Raw genomic sequence first — 15,408 nt, 5'->3', positions numbered from 1 at the left:
GTCGAAGGAAACGGCTCACCAGCGGGCGAAGGTGATGGCCGACGGAGGCGTGCGAGAAGGGCTCAGAGAAGACAAAAAGAAAAAAGGAGCAATAGCGATATTGCTATTGCTTCCTTTATTTTTGTCTTAAAAAAAGCCAAAAAGAGGCAGCAATAGAGATATCGCTATTGCTCCTTTTTTTGCTGCATGAAGCCCACGTTAATCCAGGCATCGTTAGACCGCTAGCAGTCAACGACAACTCGCCCTCCCTATGCTCTCCCCCGCCAAACTGGCATGCACACATTAAAACTCTCCCCAACAAAACTGGCATGCGTTGTAGTTGGAAAAGGAGAGAGAGAGAGAGAGAGAGAGAGAGAGAGAGAGAGAGAGAGAGAGAGAGAGAGAGAGAGAGAGAGAGAGAGAGAGAGAGAGAGAGAGAGAGAGAGAGAGAGATTCACTGTTTATCACACACGATGTATATGTGTGTGTGTGTATGTGTATATATATAAATGTATGTATATATATGTATATGTGTATGTATATGTGTGTGTGTATGTGTATATATATAAATAAATATGTGTATATATATATATATGTCTACTAAATATATATATATTTATTTATATTTATATATTTGTATGTATATATATATATTTTTTTATATGTATATATATATAATTTTTTTTAATCAATAAATGAATAAATATATCTCTCTCTTTATGTATATGTATGTATATGCGTGTGTGTGTGTGTGTGTGTGTGTGAGAGAGAGAGAGAGAGAGAGAGAGAGAGAGAGAGAGAGAGAGAGAGAGAGAAGAAGAAGAAGAAGAAGAAGAAGAAGAGAGTTTTAACGTTGTAGGAAACTATAGAAAGAGACCTTAAAGTTCTAGAGAGTATTGTTTTCAATAGAAAACATTGAGGAGGTGTTGGACGGATACGCCGCGACGGACGTCAGCACAACGAGAACTCACCTAACATGTAATGTCAGTTAAGGACGAAGCTCGACCCGCAGGTGTGTGGAAGCAAGCATAAGGCGTCAACCTACACTCAACCGACTCCTAACTAATTACTACAAAGGTCTCTACCAATTGTCTAAGTCACAGCCTTCAAGAGTGCATAAGAGGAAACTTCCTACAACGCTTTTTAGATCCGAACACCCATCAAACAATCTCGAAACACCATAGAACTTGAAGGAGACCCTACTAATACCGATAGGTCACTCTCCCTAAGGTCTATGAACCAAAATCCCAACCCAAAACACCTGGTGCAAAAACACGTAGGATGTCTGGCCGAAATCTGCAGGTCTTCGTTTCAAAAATCTAAAGTGCCTGATGTATAGTTCTACTCAATGTGAACGCATGGATATGCTGCAATGCAAAATCGGACAACGTATGCTCACCCAAACACCAGATGAAGCTCGTAGAAGGATCTCGCAAAACCGGACCGTATACGCGCAATGTAGGTATCGGCGCGTAGCTCTCGTCGGGGGCAACACGCTGCACTTCTCCGCACTCGATTCTGACCACCGGAGCACACATAGCGTCAAGATGAAGCTCACACTCTCTCTCTCGTACACAGTACACTCACTCACAAAATTCAAAACTTTGTTTTTAAAATGACAAAAGGTTTTTTCATTAAGGTCAAAAAGTGGTATATATACCTTACAATTTCTCAAACCCTAAAGTTCCAAAATCAACCATCTACTCAATCTAACTATCAAAACTGGGATACAATCTCGAAACTTCTGTAAGTCCCAATATTTACAAGGTGAAAAATCAGGTTTTCCTCAATGAATGAATAATTACAAAAAATAATAATCTTCCGAATAGTTAGATGCCGTGGGGTGTGTCTAGCTTCTAACACTCCCCCCCTCCTTGCTCATGTCGTCCCCGACATGGCCGTTGATCTGCTTCTTTATCGTATCGTTTCTCACATCTTTAGCAGAGATTCGTATCTAGCATGCAGGTTCATCATTGTCGGGCCAAAAAAGTCAGTGTTTATGGTGAAGAAGCTTGTGTAGAATGCTTCTTCAAAAGCCTCGAGGTGATAGGATGGTAGAAACATTATCCTTTGATACAGCGCATGTATCACCTCCTTGGAAGGTTGACCAGACAGATCATAAGCGCATCTGTATGTATCCTGGAAGAAGAAGATGCTGCCAGTCACCTGGACTGGCTTGAAAGTCTCGAACAGTGCTAAGAGGGTTCTGAGATTTTCCTCATCATAATGCATGTAAGGTCAGGTGAGCCAGTGAACAAATTTATGGCGCCCGTTAGGGTTTTCACCATGTATTGGACACTTATTCTCTCACCTGCCTTCAAGCCTGGCAGCTTAGGGTAGTTCAGCCAAGTGGGTTGGCTTCTTTGCAATATTTCCTGCGCCTTCCACGTCCTAATCCTTGGTAGAGGACAAAAGCTGAGGTTGTCTTTGATATTTTTCGGTGCCTCTACCAAGTGGATTAGGTATTGTGGGTACTTTGTAAGCCAGGCTTTCCTCCACTTTGGCTGAGAATCCGCAATGAGCTTGACCCCTTCTGGTTTTGAGGTATCTGCATTGTAAAGGGGTACGGTTGGCTCTTCTCTGATCCGCTTGTTTATGGTAGCTCCTTCATATTTCAGCAATGGATATGGGAGAGAGGGTAGAATCCACTCGCGCCTAAGGTTGTTGGCGTCGATCTTCTGAATAGTCATAGACTTGAAGACCCTCTACTCCCACTCCAAGGCTTCCTTTGTGGTTTCTCTGAGCTCCACCTCTATTGCTTTACACAATTTTTCTTCCTCTTCTTGTGTTAGATCATGTGGCTCTTGAGAGGATCCTTCTAGGATTTCCTCTTGCATAGTCGTGTCCACAAGATCTGCCACATTTTCTAGGTCAATGCCCTCATTGGCTGCTGGTGTGCTCTCTGGCTCTCCTCCTTGCTATCCTTTCAACTCCTCAATTTGCCTGATGAGTTTTTGCTTTTCCGTTTCAGCTTCTTCGCCCATATTCACGAGGAGGTTACTAAGTTCGGTGTTTATTCTTTCTGCCTCCTCGAGATTTCTCTTCATGCTTTCCACTTCCTCTTGCAGGGCTTTTTGGCCCTCTTCCATTCTCATTTGCATGACTATAGATCCTTCTGCCATCATCAATCTCTGCTTTTTCTCTAGAGTCAGCTCTTTCTGAAGTTCTTGCATTTGCTCTTCATAGAGTTGACCCTCAATCGTGACTTGAGTCGAGCTAGTAGCTCTGACTCTAGCAGGTGATGCTCGCAGCCTCTGGATGGTCTGGTCTTTTACTTTGAGTTGGTCCTTGAGCTCAAGGACCTCATCTTGGCTTGCTTCTTGATCTATCTCTGCTCTTTCCTTGGCGTTCCTCATGGATTCTACTTCTTTAGATTCTTCTGCCAGCTGTAGTGTCAGATTATCTCTTTCCTTCTCGGCATCTAGCAATGACTTGCTGAGCTTCTGACACTCTTCTTAAGCGGTTGCTTGATTGGCTTCCTCCATTGCTTGGTAGTTTTGTAGTGCCCTTGCTAGGCTGGCCTGTAGCTCAGCTTCTCTCTCCTTTTGCCTCTGGCTTTGTCCTTGCAGAGCATCTACTTCCATTTTGATCTTTTCTTCAGTGGCCTTGAGAGCTGTCATCTCTTTCTCTGAAGCCATGGATTGCGCTCTCAATCCTGTTAGCTTTGTCATCACCACGTCCCAGTCGTTGGAGGGCGGGTGCAGGTCCACTGTATCTGTGGCAATTTCCTTTAACTCCACTAGCCTGATGCCTTGCATCTGTTCTTTAGGCCCTTTCCTCGCCAAGTCAAATGCGACTGTGGCGGCTTCTTCCTTTGTATATCCTGCAGCTAGCAGGTCCAAAAATGCATAATAAGAATCTTCTAATTCCTTTTGCTCACTTTGAGGCTTAGCCTCTTCTTTTGGCTTCGGCTCTTGTCTCTGCTCCTGCTCATCTCCTTGCCTTTCTTCATGTTTGTCCTCAGCCTCCTTATCTTCTTGTGGAGGGCTGCTAGGAGGTGGGGAGGGTGGTGGTGAGGGCTGTGGGCTGGGTTTAGGGCTGGCCGGTAGAGATGTTGGCTTGCCCTTTAAATCCCTGTCTGCTTTAGTTTTTCTTTCTCTTTCTTGGCTCTCTTGCTCATCTAGCAGTTTCTGCCTTATTTGCTGTACTTCCTCCTCTGTGAAAGGGACATGTGGAATGTTCTCTGATGCAGCATCAAGAATCTCAAAATTCTTGATATAGTCTTCAAATCGGTCCCTTTGCACTCTTCTGGATGATCCTGGCATAGACTCTAGAGAAGGCTTTTAGAGTTCACTTAAATCACCCTTGAGGGCTCTCTTTGCTCGGAAGCTCTCCATCAGTCTCTCTAGTCTTGCCGCTTTCTGTGACCTTGTTTCTTTGGCCGGCACTTGAGCAAATTCCTTCTTCCCTTTCTTCTGCTCGGGTTGCTCCTCTTGAACTGTCTCTAGTCTTCTTTTCAATCTTGTTGCCACCCTTGGTGCTCTTTGCGGCTCATCTTTCTTGTCTTCTTTTAGCCTCAGCCAATCATTCTGAGACGGGGGGTCAGGCCACCTTCCTTTTGCGTGTAGTGCCCCATAAATCACCTCGGTGATTAGTTCTCCTGGCACTATATAGGTCGACTTCTTGTTACCCATCTTTACTAGGTTGTCATGTATATATGCCACATAGTTGATTATCTTTGGGGTGCCTTTTCGTCATTGCCCAAGTGAATGTAGTGGAAATTACACCTGGCGGCATTCTGTACTTCTGTGGCCTCTTCGTGCACATGTGGAAGTACTGGTTGTATAGATGGCTCATGATTGCCACTCTTGGGTTGGCAATGTCTTCAAAGGTGTAATTCCCCTTTTTCTCATGGTACACCTTTACCTCATCCCTTCTTTTTGCTACACTATCCCCCTCGTTGGAGAGGTCTAGTGCATCTGCTACAACCCGCTTAGTGATTATTATCTCTGTTTTTGGCCTGCCTTGTAGATCTGTTACTTTGGCCACTCCATCCTCTTTGATGGTTGTCACAAACTCCTAGACTCTTTTGATGTCCACCCCTGCCGGTATTGCTTCAAAGTAATTATGGAGATCAATCTTCTCCAAGTATCCGGCCATCTTGCTTCGTACGAACTCATTGAGTTCTCGCGGCAGCATTGGTAGCTCTATAACATTGCCTTCAGTGTCTTTGAACACTCCTTGGTAGATCTTTAGGTCATTGGACTCTAACAGATCCTCTTGTATCCATGTGCTAGTGGGCTTTAGTGTTCCTTCTGGAATGACGAAGGGTTCCACTTCTTCCAGATAATCCTTGATGGTCATTCTTTTCTTCTTTTCGGGTGACTTCGAGGTTGCCATAGATCCTGTTGCACTCAGTAGTCCGAAGTTAGCATTTTTCCATATTAGCTGCGAAACTGAGTTTTAACTATCCAAATGACTTGAAAATTGAAAATAAAGCTTAAAAGGAACTTGTGAAGCTGTGCATGTGCTCATAGTGCAAATCTGGCAAAAAAATTTCATCTAGACATCCTACGCGTAGGATGTCTTTTTCATCAGAATTGGTTCATACTTGCCATGCTAGTAGTGTAAGGCTCATGGAACATGGCTATATTCTTGGATTTGGATTTGGATGTCAAAAAGTGGATTTTTGGGCTGATTCAGGCTTTAGGTCACAATTTGGGGAGAAAGTCCATCATAGGTAGCAATTGATGTCCAAATGGGTTGAAAATTGGTATATGGGCTTATTGCACCATGGTATTGGCTCCCATGATGTCACTCTTTGCACATAACGCTTAATTTATGCTGGAGACATCCTACGCGTAGGATGTCTTTTTCATCAAAATGACATGAAACTTGTCCTGTGGGTAGTCTTTGGCTTATGGAACTTGGCCATGTTCTTGGATTTGGATTTGGATAAGATTTGATGCTTGTAAGGGCCTGTGTGGTGTTTTTGGGCTCAAAAAGTGTATCTTGAAGATCTTGGGGGTCAAAAATGATTAGAATGGCTTCAAACATGATATATGAGCTCTTGATGATGAGGTGATTGGATGGAATGATCAAACATCCCCTGCATGTCAAAAAAGTCAAATAGACATCCTACGCGTAAGATGTCTATTTCATTATTTTTTCCTTCCGACCACACAGATTGGTTGTTGATGTGTTGGTGAATGTGTTGTGCAAGTTTCATTGGATTTGGACCAGATTTGGTAGGTCTATGGTCCATTATTGCCTCTATGCCCTAACTTTGCGTTTTTTCATGCATATGAGGTCAATTTTGGTCCAAATGTGATGAGACTTGGTGATAGCTTGTAAATGTCATTCAGAAAAATTGCATGATGAAAAATGTTGGAGTTTGTGCCCAGCAGTGCCCTTGAGACATCCTACACGTAGAATGTCTCCTGGTGATTTTTTCATGCAGGCCCCCCTGAGTCCCTTTTGAGCCTAATTTCAACAAAAAAGTCAGATGGATAGAGAATAACTCCCTGTGTGGACTTCAGAGCCTCCGAGCCATTTTCTGACTTTTGGAGTGCTTTTTGGCGATGAAATTTCCTGATGTTGGTCTCCATAGCTTCCCGATCCCTTGGGGATCCTTGCCGTATGGTTTTTGTCGACTTTGGCTTCACCGGAGCTTCATTTGGCAATTTGTCGCTCTAGAAGCACCCGTGGTTGCGTTTACATACCTTCGATGATTTGTGGTGGTCTACCACCATAGGACTTGGTTTTTGATGGTCTAGGAAAGCCGCTCGTGAAGTTTGGTGGCAAACGGGCTTGCGGTTTGGCCGCAAGAGCAATTTGACGCTTTGTGTGTCTGATGCCGTTTCTGAAGTTTAGTGCCGCTTCGGGTCACTTTTTGGTCATGAGGGTCATATAGACTTGTCGAGCATGTCGAGATGCTCCTACCCATGAATTTTGGTAGCATTTGGTCGCCGTTTCACCGATTTCCCATTTGGTGGCCTCTTGCGGGTTTCTGGGAATTAGGGTTTTTTCCGATGGTTTCCTACTGCCTTTGGACATCTAGAACTGGTCTCCTAGACTAGGGTAAGCCGCCGATGAAGTCTTGTTGCTTTCGGGTTAGCCGTTAGGCCGCCGTCTCTACTTGTAGGTCTCTACCGCCCGCCTTGTGGTGAACCCTACGCTAGTTTTCGCGACATAATGACAAACATGCGCGAAAAGCTCAAGGTGGTGAGCCTACCTCTCATGTCTGGAGATCGTCGGGTAGTCGTGCGCGTCGTAGAAGTTGCTGGAAGGTCGATCCGCTCTAGGTGGCAGAAGCTCTCTCCACAAAGTCAATAGTGAGAATGAGCTAAAAATGAGGTGAAAATTTCCTATAATGGAGGTCCCCAAACCACTTTTCATGAAATTTGACATGTGATCCTTTCTTCTTGCGAGATGCGGTTTAGGCTCAAAAATTTCTTGATTTGGACTCCATTTGCTCTGTTTACTAGAAATTTTGCATTTCGGTCAAAACCTTGCCAGAACACGCTTTCCGCTCCAGTCTCATAATTGCACCCCCATTGTACTATAAGTTGTCCTATAGTCACTGATCATCCCCATTTTTTTTTCATTACGACTGTTTTTCACCTGTTTTTTGTATTTTTGAAGTTTCTCTGCCGAAAATTAGCAAAATTAAAAGGAAAATAGAAAATCGAACCCAAAAAATTCCCAAAAATCATAATACATCACAAACATCACCGCAAAACATTATATACACTCACATGAAATTTTATGGCCGGATTTCTCTGTTTTACCAATATTTTGCTCGAAAAATGGCTATTTCTACTTATATACACACACCTAGGGGCTTGATTTGGATTTTGGCCCCATATACCTGCAGATACATGCTATATAAGGGCATCTATACTTGGGTTACTCCAAAAAAGTTTGCAATCAAAGAACAACCCTTAAAATAGTCGAAAATCATGCCCTTTTTTTTTGTTTCTGTTATTGGTTCCGCATTTGAGAATGCCTCCCCCCCTCCTAGCCGGAGTCCTCCCGGACGACAAGGTATCGCCTCGGAGTATGTGTCGTGCATAAGTTGAAAAGATGTGCTAATGCTTGGCCGATTAATGTGGCCCTACTTTATGCATACTCGGTCAATGCATGGAAAAATTAATGATGTGCAAGAGAAGGGAATAAGCAAGATGCTTATTGGCATTCGTCGTCGAGGTTTCCTGTTTTCTTTGCAAGTAACAGTTGTAACTCTACTGCTCTCTGTTTAATTGTCTTTTTTGCAAAAGGCACTGGCTTTGCCGACACTGTTGATAGAGCCGTAGTTGTGTCTAAGGAGAGAATTGGTTGGGCCGTATTGCCTTTGCTTTCCATTGGTACTTTGTTGCTACCGGTTTTTGTAGATGGTTTGGCACTTTCTTGTTTCCCACTGGTTTGTTGTTGATTGGCATCCACATAAGTTGGTTTTCCTTTTTGAAATGCAGTTGTCTGCCTTCCGTTGTTGCTTGTACTGAAGGGAGTTCCTTTTGCTTTTGCTTTGGTATAGAGGATACTTTTACAAGCATCAAATAGTGAGTTTTACCTTTCCGGTTCTCTCTCGCTTTGTTTCCTGTCCGTTTCCTCCTATAGCGTTCCTGGCGTCTAGGGTGTTGATTAGCAAAATCATAAAACTTGATATTGTCGGTTTCATTTCCACGCTCACTTGAGGTGTCTGAACACTCGTTATCTACATCATCATTTACTTCCAAATGTTCAGAGGAGTTGTAAAACTCTTCTTGTTCTGGTGGTTCTACCGTCTCTTTTTCTCTTGGTATAACGCTTACCATGTTATAGGGTAACACATCATAGCCATCCTTATCGCAAAATTTTGTTGTTGGACTATCTGTAATGGTACAGACATCCAGTGTTGCTAGTATGTGTTCCCATCTAGAGGTTCCAAGGCATCTTCAGGGAAAGGTTCCAGAATATACTCCTTGTCCTCTATCTCTCTTTCTAAGATGCATTCCTCTCTTTTTACGCTTCCACAATGTGAAGCTTTGCACATCCATAGCTCTTTTGGTTGCCCTAACCATGCTGGGAGTTCTGATCCTGCTACTATAGCTGAATAAAACTCTTCCACAGGTGTTTGCTTCACATCTTTGTAACTATGGTCTTTCAGGTGTATTTTAGTTGTTCTCTCGCCATGTTTGAGGTATATGTGGTCATAACCCCAATCTTGGACCATCTTCAATTGTCGCATGAATGGTCGTCCCAAGATGATATGATAATTGTTCTTTTTGTCGAAATCGACTATTGCAAATGTATGCTATACTCGATTCCGCACGAAGTGACAATCACTTTCTCTAAGAGTCCTAGAGGCTTCTCCATGAACCCATCTGCCAATTGCAGTTTCATCCTGGTAGCCCTTAACACTAGGTTGGTAACCTAACAGGACATAAAAGTGTCCTTTCAGGGTTTTGAAAAAAACCTCCAAAACCATAGTAGATCCACTCATTTTGTAAAATCCTCTCATGAGGTTATAGTTCAAGTCCTACTACACATGGAAAAAATAAGAAACTTGTAAAATTTCTCATCTTTTGGTCACACCAAGCCTCCAAAGTTGATGGACCAGTGCATTTTCATCAAAACAGTCATTTCTTACGTTTTGTTGCATAAAAATAAGATTAGGGCTTTTTGTAGGACTTGAGATAAATTCCCTACTTAACTTCAATGGGTTGGTGATCAGAACATATGATTGCTTCTCACTCACCATTTTTTGTTTTGCCAAAATAAATAGGTACAAAAAAGTTGAATTTTTACCATCCTGCAAACATATCATCAAAGTTTCTATAGCCACGCTCAATACAAATAATATATGCATGTTTTCTTAGTTCCCTATTGTCCTTTATGTTCATAAGGAGCCATGGAGCATGTCAAAAGAATAATACATCTCTTACCAAGGGGAATCTTGGGGACAAAGATGAAGTGTTAAATACAGCAAACATGAAAAAACTGGGTTCAACATTATGAGTTGTAGAATCCCATAGAAACTATTCAATATCTAGTCAAATTTGATCCTTATGACTAGATATGGTTACTACCTACAAAATTCATGTAGTTGTCACAAGAAACTAACAATATTGAAAAAGCTATACTTGATATACTAGAATGTTTCGTTTTCTTCTATAATTGAAAAAATCAACCATCGTTGTGTACTATGCAAAATAGGGTATTAGGTGCCCCAAAACTCAAGGAATGTTAGCTTTATGTTACAATATGCGACATAGAAAATAAAAAATGCATTTGGATATCATGAAATCCACCAAAAAAATCATAGAAGAGCTAAAATTGGCTAAAAACAAGGATTTGATAATTTTTGTAATTTGGTCATAACTTACAATTTTAATATTTATTTCTCCCTAGAAGCATCAGGACATGTTGAGGACTACTAAAGATAGTTCTCTAGCATTATAGACCTCACAAACATGAATTCTAGAGTGGTACAGTTGCAAAAAGTTTTTAAAAGCCAAAAATTGGACCCGTTTTTTCACACAGTTTAGGTTGTGAAATGTTGTGCAAGGACAATGTTAAAGATGGAATTGATATTCCAAAAAAATGTCGAGTTTTTTTCAGCTCATGAGACAACTTTCTAGATAGATAACACCTCAAAATCCATTTTGAAACTCTTGACATAATTCAAGGAAAATGGTCACTTAGCAGGACATAAAAGTGTCTCAGGACATAAAAGTGTCCCATTACCAACCTAGTGTTAAAGCTGGTTTTCGCCATTTTTTTTCAGATTTCCTTGGTGGCGATAGCAACTCCTGCTCCACTGTCAAGAATAGCTTTGGAAACTACTCCTTGGAATTCTACTCGTAGCATGGTGTTTCCATCTTCTCCCTCGCAATATTCTCCAACCTTGTTCAATGGTACTGGCCTAGTGTGTAGTTGAGGCCTGTCCAACTCCCTGATCCCTTCCTGTAGCTTCAAGGTGGGGTCTTTCACTCCAAATTTTTCTAGGCATTTACCTACTGTGGTCCACATGTTTGGTCGTAACCTTAGGAGTTCTGCTAATGTGATTGTGCATGCCACCGGAGTGGACAACAACTCAATCAATCCTTGCGAATCCATCAACTTGTTAGAAGAAAGTCTTTGAGATGGGATTGCTCTCACTTCCGACTTAGCTTCATACTCTCCTAGGTAAGAGGGTAAAGTTCTCAGCGAGTCTGGTTGGCTGTGCCCCGAACTAATTGATCCTTGGTCTCCCCCTTGTGAATGTATCTCAAAGTTCATTTGTGATCTCGCCTCAAATTCTTCAATAGGAGGTAAGATCACATTCTTTTCTTTTCTCGTGCTATTCATGTGGTTACTCATCCTATTAGCCTTGTTGGCCTCATGGATTTTCTTCCACAGATCATCTAGACCGTTACAGTCCTTACCCATTTCTGCCAAGATTTTAGGCTGGAACCCGTCACTCATCCCATCTGTGGTATTTGGCACTATGATAGGCTCTCCACTGGACTCATAGGCTTTAGTGAGTCTTTCCTTCGTTTCTATATGTTTCTCTAAGGTTGGTTGGATAGGGGTTGGAGTTGGTGCCTCATGCCAATTTGAAGGTTTACCCAGCGGGTCTTCCATCAATGATTGAGTTGTTTCGATCGTCTTTTTATACATATCCAACCTCTGTTTTTCTATTTCTGCATATGGATAAGTCATCCACCTTTGCTCCTGGGTTTGGTTCTTTTTAAGTCTAGCTTCATAACCTTTTAGAAGTGCATCCAACTGCTCATTTACCTTGTCAGCCAGTACAGATCCTCCTGATCCTGCACTTTTGGGCTCTGCTATTTCCTTGGGTGCTATGGTTGCCGTGGTGTGTGAGCTTAAGCTAGCTAGATCCTCTAACCACTATAATCTCTCCTTTCTATGTTTTAACTCCTCAGATAGAGCTGTTTGCTCACGTTCATTCCTGGATTTCCTACGCGCCTTTCTAGCTTTCCAAGTGCTTCTCTGATTTTTCGTTTCTGAACTTTGGGCGTCGGTTTTTGGTTCTTCAACTATGGGTTCGTTCGTCCTTCTTTGAGCTTGGGCTCGTGCTACCACCTGAATAGGTATGATTGTGTCATTTTTCGATCCTCCACTAGAAGGTACTATTTCTAGCATGTTCAAGGTGGTTTTTGCTCCTTTTCTCGAGTTTTTAGGGCAATCAGGAATCAAATGAGTAATTCCACATTCTGGGCAATACGCATTGACTCTAATGATTTCATCATGAGGACAATCTCTCAGCCAATGGTCTCCACCACACTTGTAGCAGGGTCCCTTGGGTTGTTGAGGTGCTCCTTGAGCTCCTCTTTGTTGGTAAGTATGTCTCTGTTCGCCCATGCCTCCATTGGCTATGAACAACAATGTTTGTTCATCTAAGCTATATCTTCCTTCTCCTGCTGCCTGTGCAGCAGTTGGTGGTCCTGTATTTCCTATCATACTCCATGGTTCTGGTGTTGAGGGTTCTTTCAGTGGATAATAGACAGGGTTTGCCGCATATCCATTGGGATCTTCATAATATGCATGCATAGGCACCAAAGCCTTATCCTCTGATTCAGTTACTGTTGGTGTGTATCTTATACCAACTGGTCGTAATCCTGGTAGGGGTGGTTGTTGCCCCAACACCGGTTGTGGTCTTTCTACACCTATAGGTCCTGGTAGGTTGCCTGCTTGATATCTAGGTAGCATCGGTGGAACTTCAGGAGAAGCTACCGGAGCTTGGGGAGCGTAAGGTCTCTCTCTCACATACCCCTTGTCATAATAACATTCCTCGGTCCCATGGTTTGTCCATTTTTGTTCAATAGCACACCACTTGGGCTGTTTAGCTTGGGGTTTGGCGTACAAGTTGATCTTTTTTAGCACTTCATCTACAAGCTGCTCCTGGTTCACAGCTACTTCTCCTTTCGGTGTTGTCTTAGAAGACTTGCTTCCACTTTGTTGTGAAGATGAATCGTCATCAAGGTCCTTGAACTCCCCCTCTTTGTAGACCGCACAATTGTCCACCAGGTAATGAGCTTCCTTAGTCAATTCATTCAACGTCGTGCTCCTTTTCATATGTAAGTCTTTCTAGAGATCTGCATTCCTTAGTCCTTGGATGAATACCAGCATAAGTCTGGACTGAGTTGGCAGTTCTTCAACAGGACAGAACTTAACATATCTTTTTAGTCTTAGGACTGCCTTTCATACAGATTCTCCATCTTTCTGTTTGAATTTATGGATCTGTGGGACGGTATTATGAGCTATTCCCCTTTGCGAGAATTCCTCGATAAACTCGTCAAACACTTCCTCCATGGACTCAAAGTCTCTACGCTCTACACAGTCAAACCAAGTGGCAGTATCATCCTCTAGGGTTAGTCCAAACCCTGCAAATTGGGTAGGAAAATGTAACACCTCTTCGGCTCTAATTACACGCACAAAGGCTGCTACATGATCTCTTGGGTCTCTGCTTCCTGTGTATTTCTTGTTTACCCATTTTTGCACTTGAGAAGGCCTAATTCTGCGATGATCTACAAACCTCATCATTGGATCTCCCCGTCCTAATCGATATACGTCCTCAGGTCTTCTGTAATAGGCTGGTTCCTCTCCCAATGGTGCTCCTAAGCCATAATTTCTAATGGTTCTCGCTGGAGGTGGTTCTTCTCTTCGAACTCGTTCTATGGGTGGTCCTCCAGGCTCTGTCGACCCTTGAGTCTTTGTCTTACTCTCTCCCTGATACCTTGAATAGAGTGGTGGTTCTTGTCCTCTTTATATTTTGGATGCTAAAGTTTCCACGGAGTATGTATCATTCTTGGATTCCCCTGTGAAACCTACTACACCACTACAGTCTGTCGACATAGTGTTGCTTTCTTCTGATGAAGAGAAATAAGACTTTCACTTTGACCCCACTAACAAAACACCCAAAGACTGTAGCACAAACCCTAGCAAAATCAGCCAAGGCGACAACCCTGTCGGCTCACAACACTCACCAAGAGGCTGAAAACCTTTCTTTTTTTTACTTGGAGGATTTGAAACATGTGAAGGCTATTGTCCTTCATTTGAGAACACAATTGCAGAATGCTAAAGAGGATCTCAAAAATGCACAACAAGAGCTAGAAACTGGTGCAAGCGAGCATTGCAAAGGTTAGTCCTGCTGTCACGGTGATAAGACAGAAGCTGCGAGATGTTGGCAATGGATTGTCGGCTTTATCATAGAGCAGTGATATAAATGCAAAGTAAAAAATGGAGCTCGAGGTGAAAATAAAAACAATTAAAGAGACGCTTGATGATTTGGGATTTCCTCACTATGAGGACACCCCTATTGACAGTGACATTGAATAACCTATCACTTGGTAAGTGTCCGTGATTTTCTTACTTGCAACTTATGTTTGATACATGTGCATAGCTAACCTATGTACTTACCATGCTATTTTTGTCTTGGTTTTGTAGATTGAGGTGGAGGTCAAGGAAGCCAAAGTGAAGGCCTGTGAAAGTCAACTGCAATTGCTGTTGCATATGCAATCCAGGATACAAGGCCATGTAATATGGCTATTGCTAGATTCACGATGGATAGAGGGGTGCATGACAAGCTGGGAAGGACTAGTTTATTGGCTTTGGTATGCCACTCGAGGTATAGGAAACCGTGAAATGGTCAAGCTGCCTTGTGAAAATAGCTACCACCTTCTCTACTTTGCAGTTGCATGCTCCCTTGGGGCTGAATGTAGGGCTTCCACCTGCCAGCAGAGGATACCAACATAACGGTTGTGCAATATTGCAATGCAAGCGCATTCAATCACACCAAGCTTTGGTAAGATAATAATAAATTATAAGGTTAGCTACTAGCACATGCGGTATGCTTACTAGCATACTAAGCATAGTAGTAGTATCCTACATAGCATGTTGGGTATGGTAGTCAGCGTATTGTACATACTAACTAGCATGTTTGGAGTGCTAACTAAGCATGCTTGGAAGTATACTGGGTATGCTAGATAGCATATTGCACATACTAACTAGCATATTTGGTGAGTTAACTAAGCATGCTTGCAAAAATACAAGGTATGCTAACTAGCATAATTAGCAGAGTATTAGTATGTTACATAGCATACTGAGTATGCTATGTAACATACTGAGTATGCTATGTTCTAACTAGCATACTGAGTATGCTACTTAGAATATTGCACATACTAACTAGCATATTTGTTGTGCTAACTAAGGCTGCTTGCAGGTATACTAGGTATGCTAACTAGCATACTAGACATAGTAATATTTACATAGCATACTTGATATGCTTGTTAGCATATTGCACATACTAAACTAACATATTTGGTGTGCTAACTAAGCATGCTTGAAAGTATACTGGGTATGCTAATTGGCACACTAATCATAGAAGTAAGATCCTACATAGCATACTAGATATGCTAGTTAGCATATTGCACATACTAACTAGCATATTACGTATGCTAACTAATCATGCTTGCAAGTACACTATGTATGCTAACTAGCATA

Source organism: Adiantum capillus-veneris, chromosome 13 (assembly GCF_014529385.1).
Source record: "Adiantum capillus-veneris isolate H3 chromosome 13, ASM1452938v2, whole genome shotgun sequence".
Lineage (NCBI taxonomy): Eukaryota > Viridiplantae > Streptophyta > Polypodiopsida > Polypodiales > Pteridaceae > Adiantum > Adiantum capillus-veneris.
Note: the sequence above shows the minus strand (reverse complement) of the source record.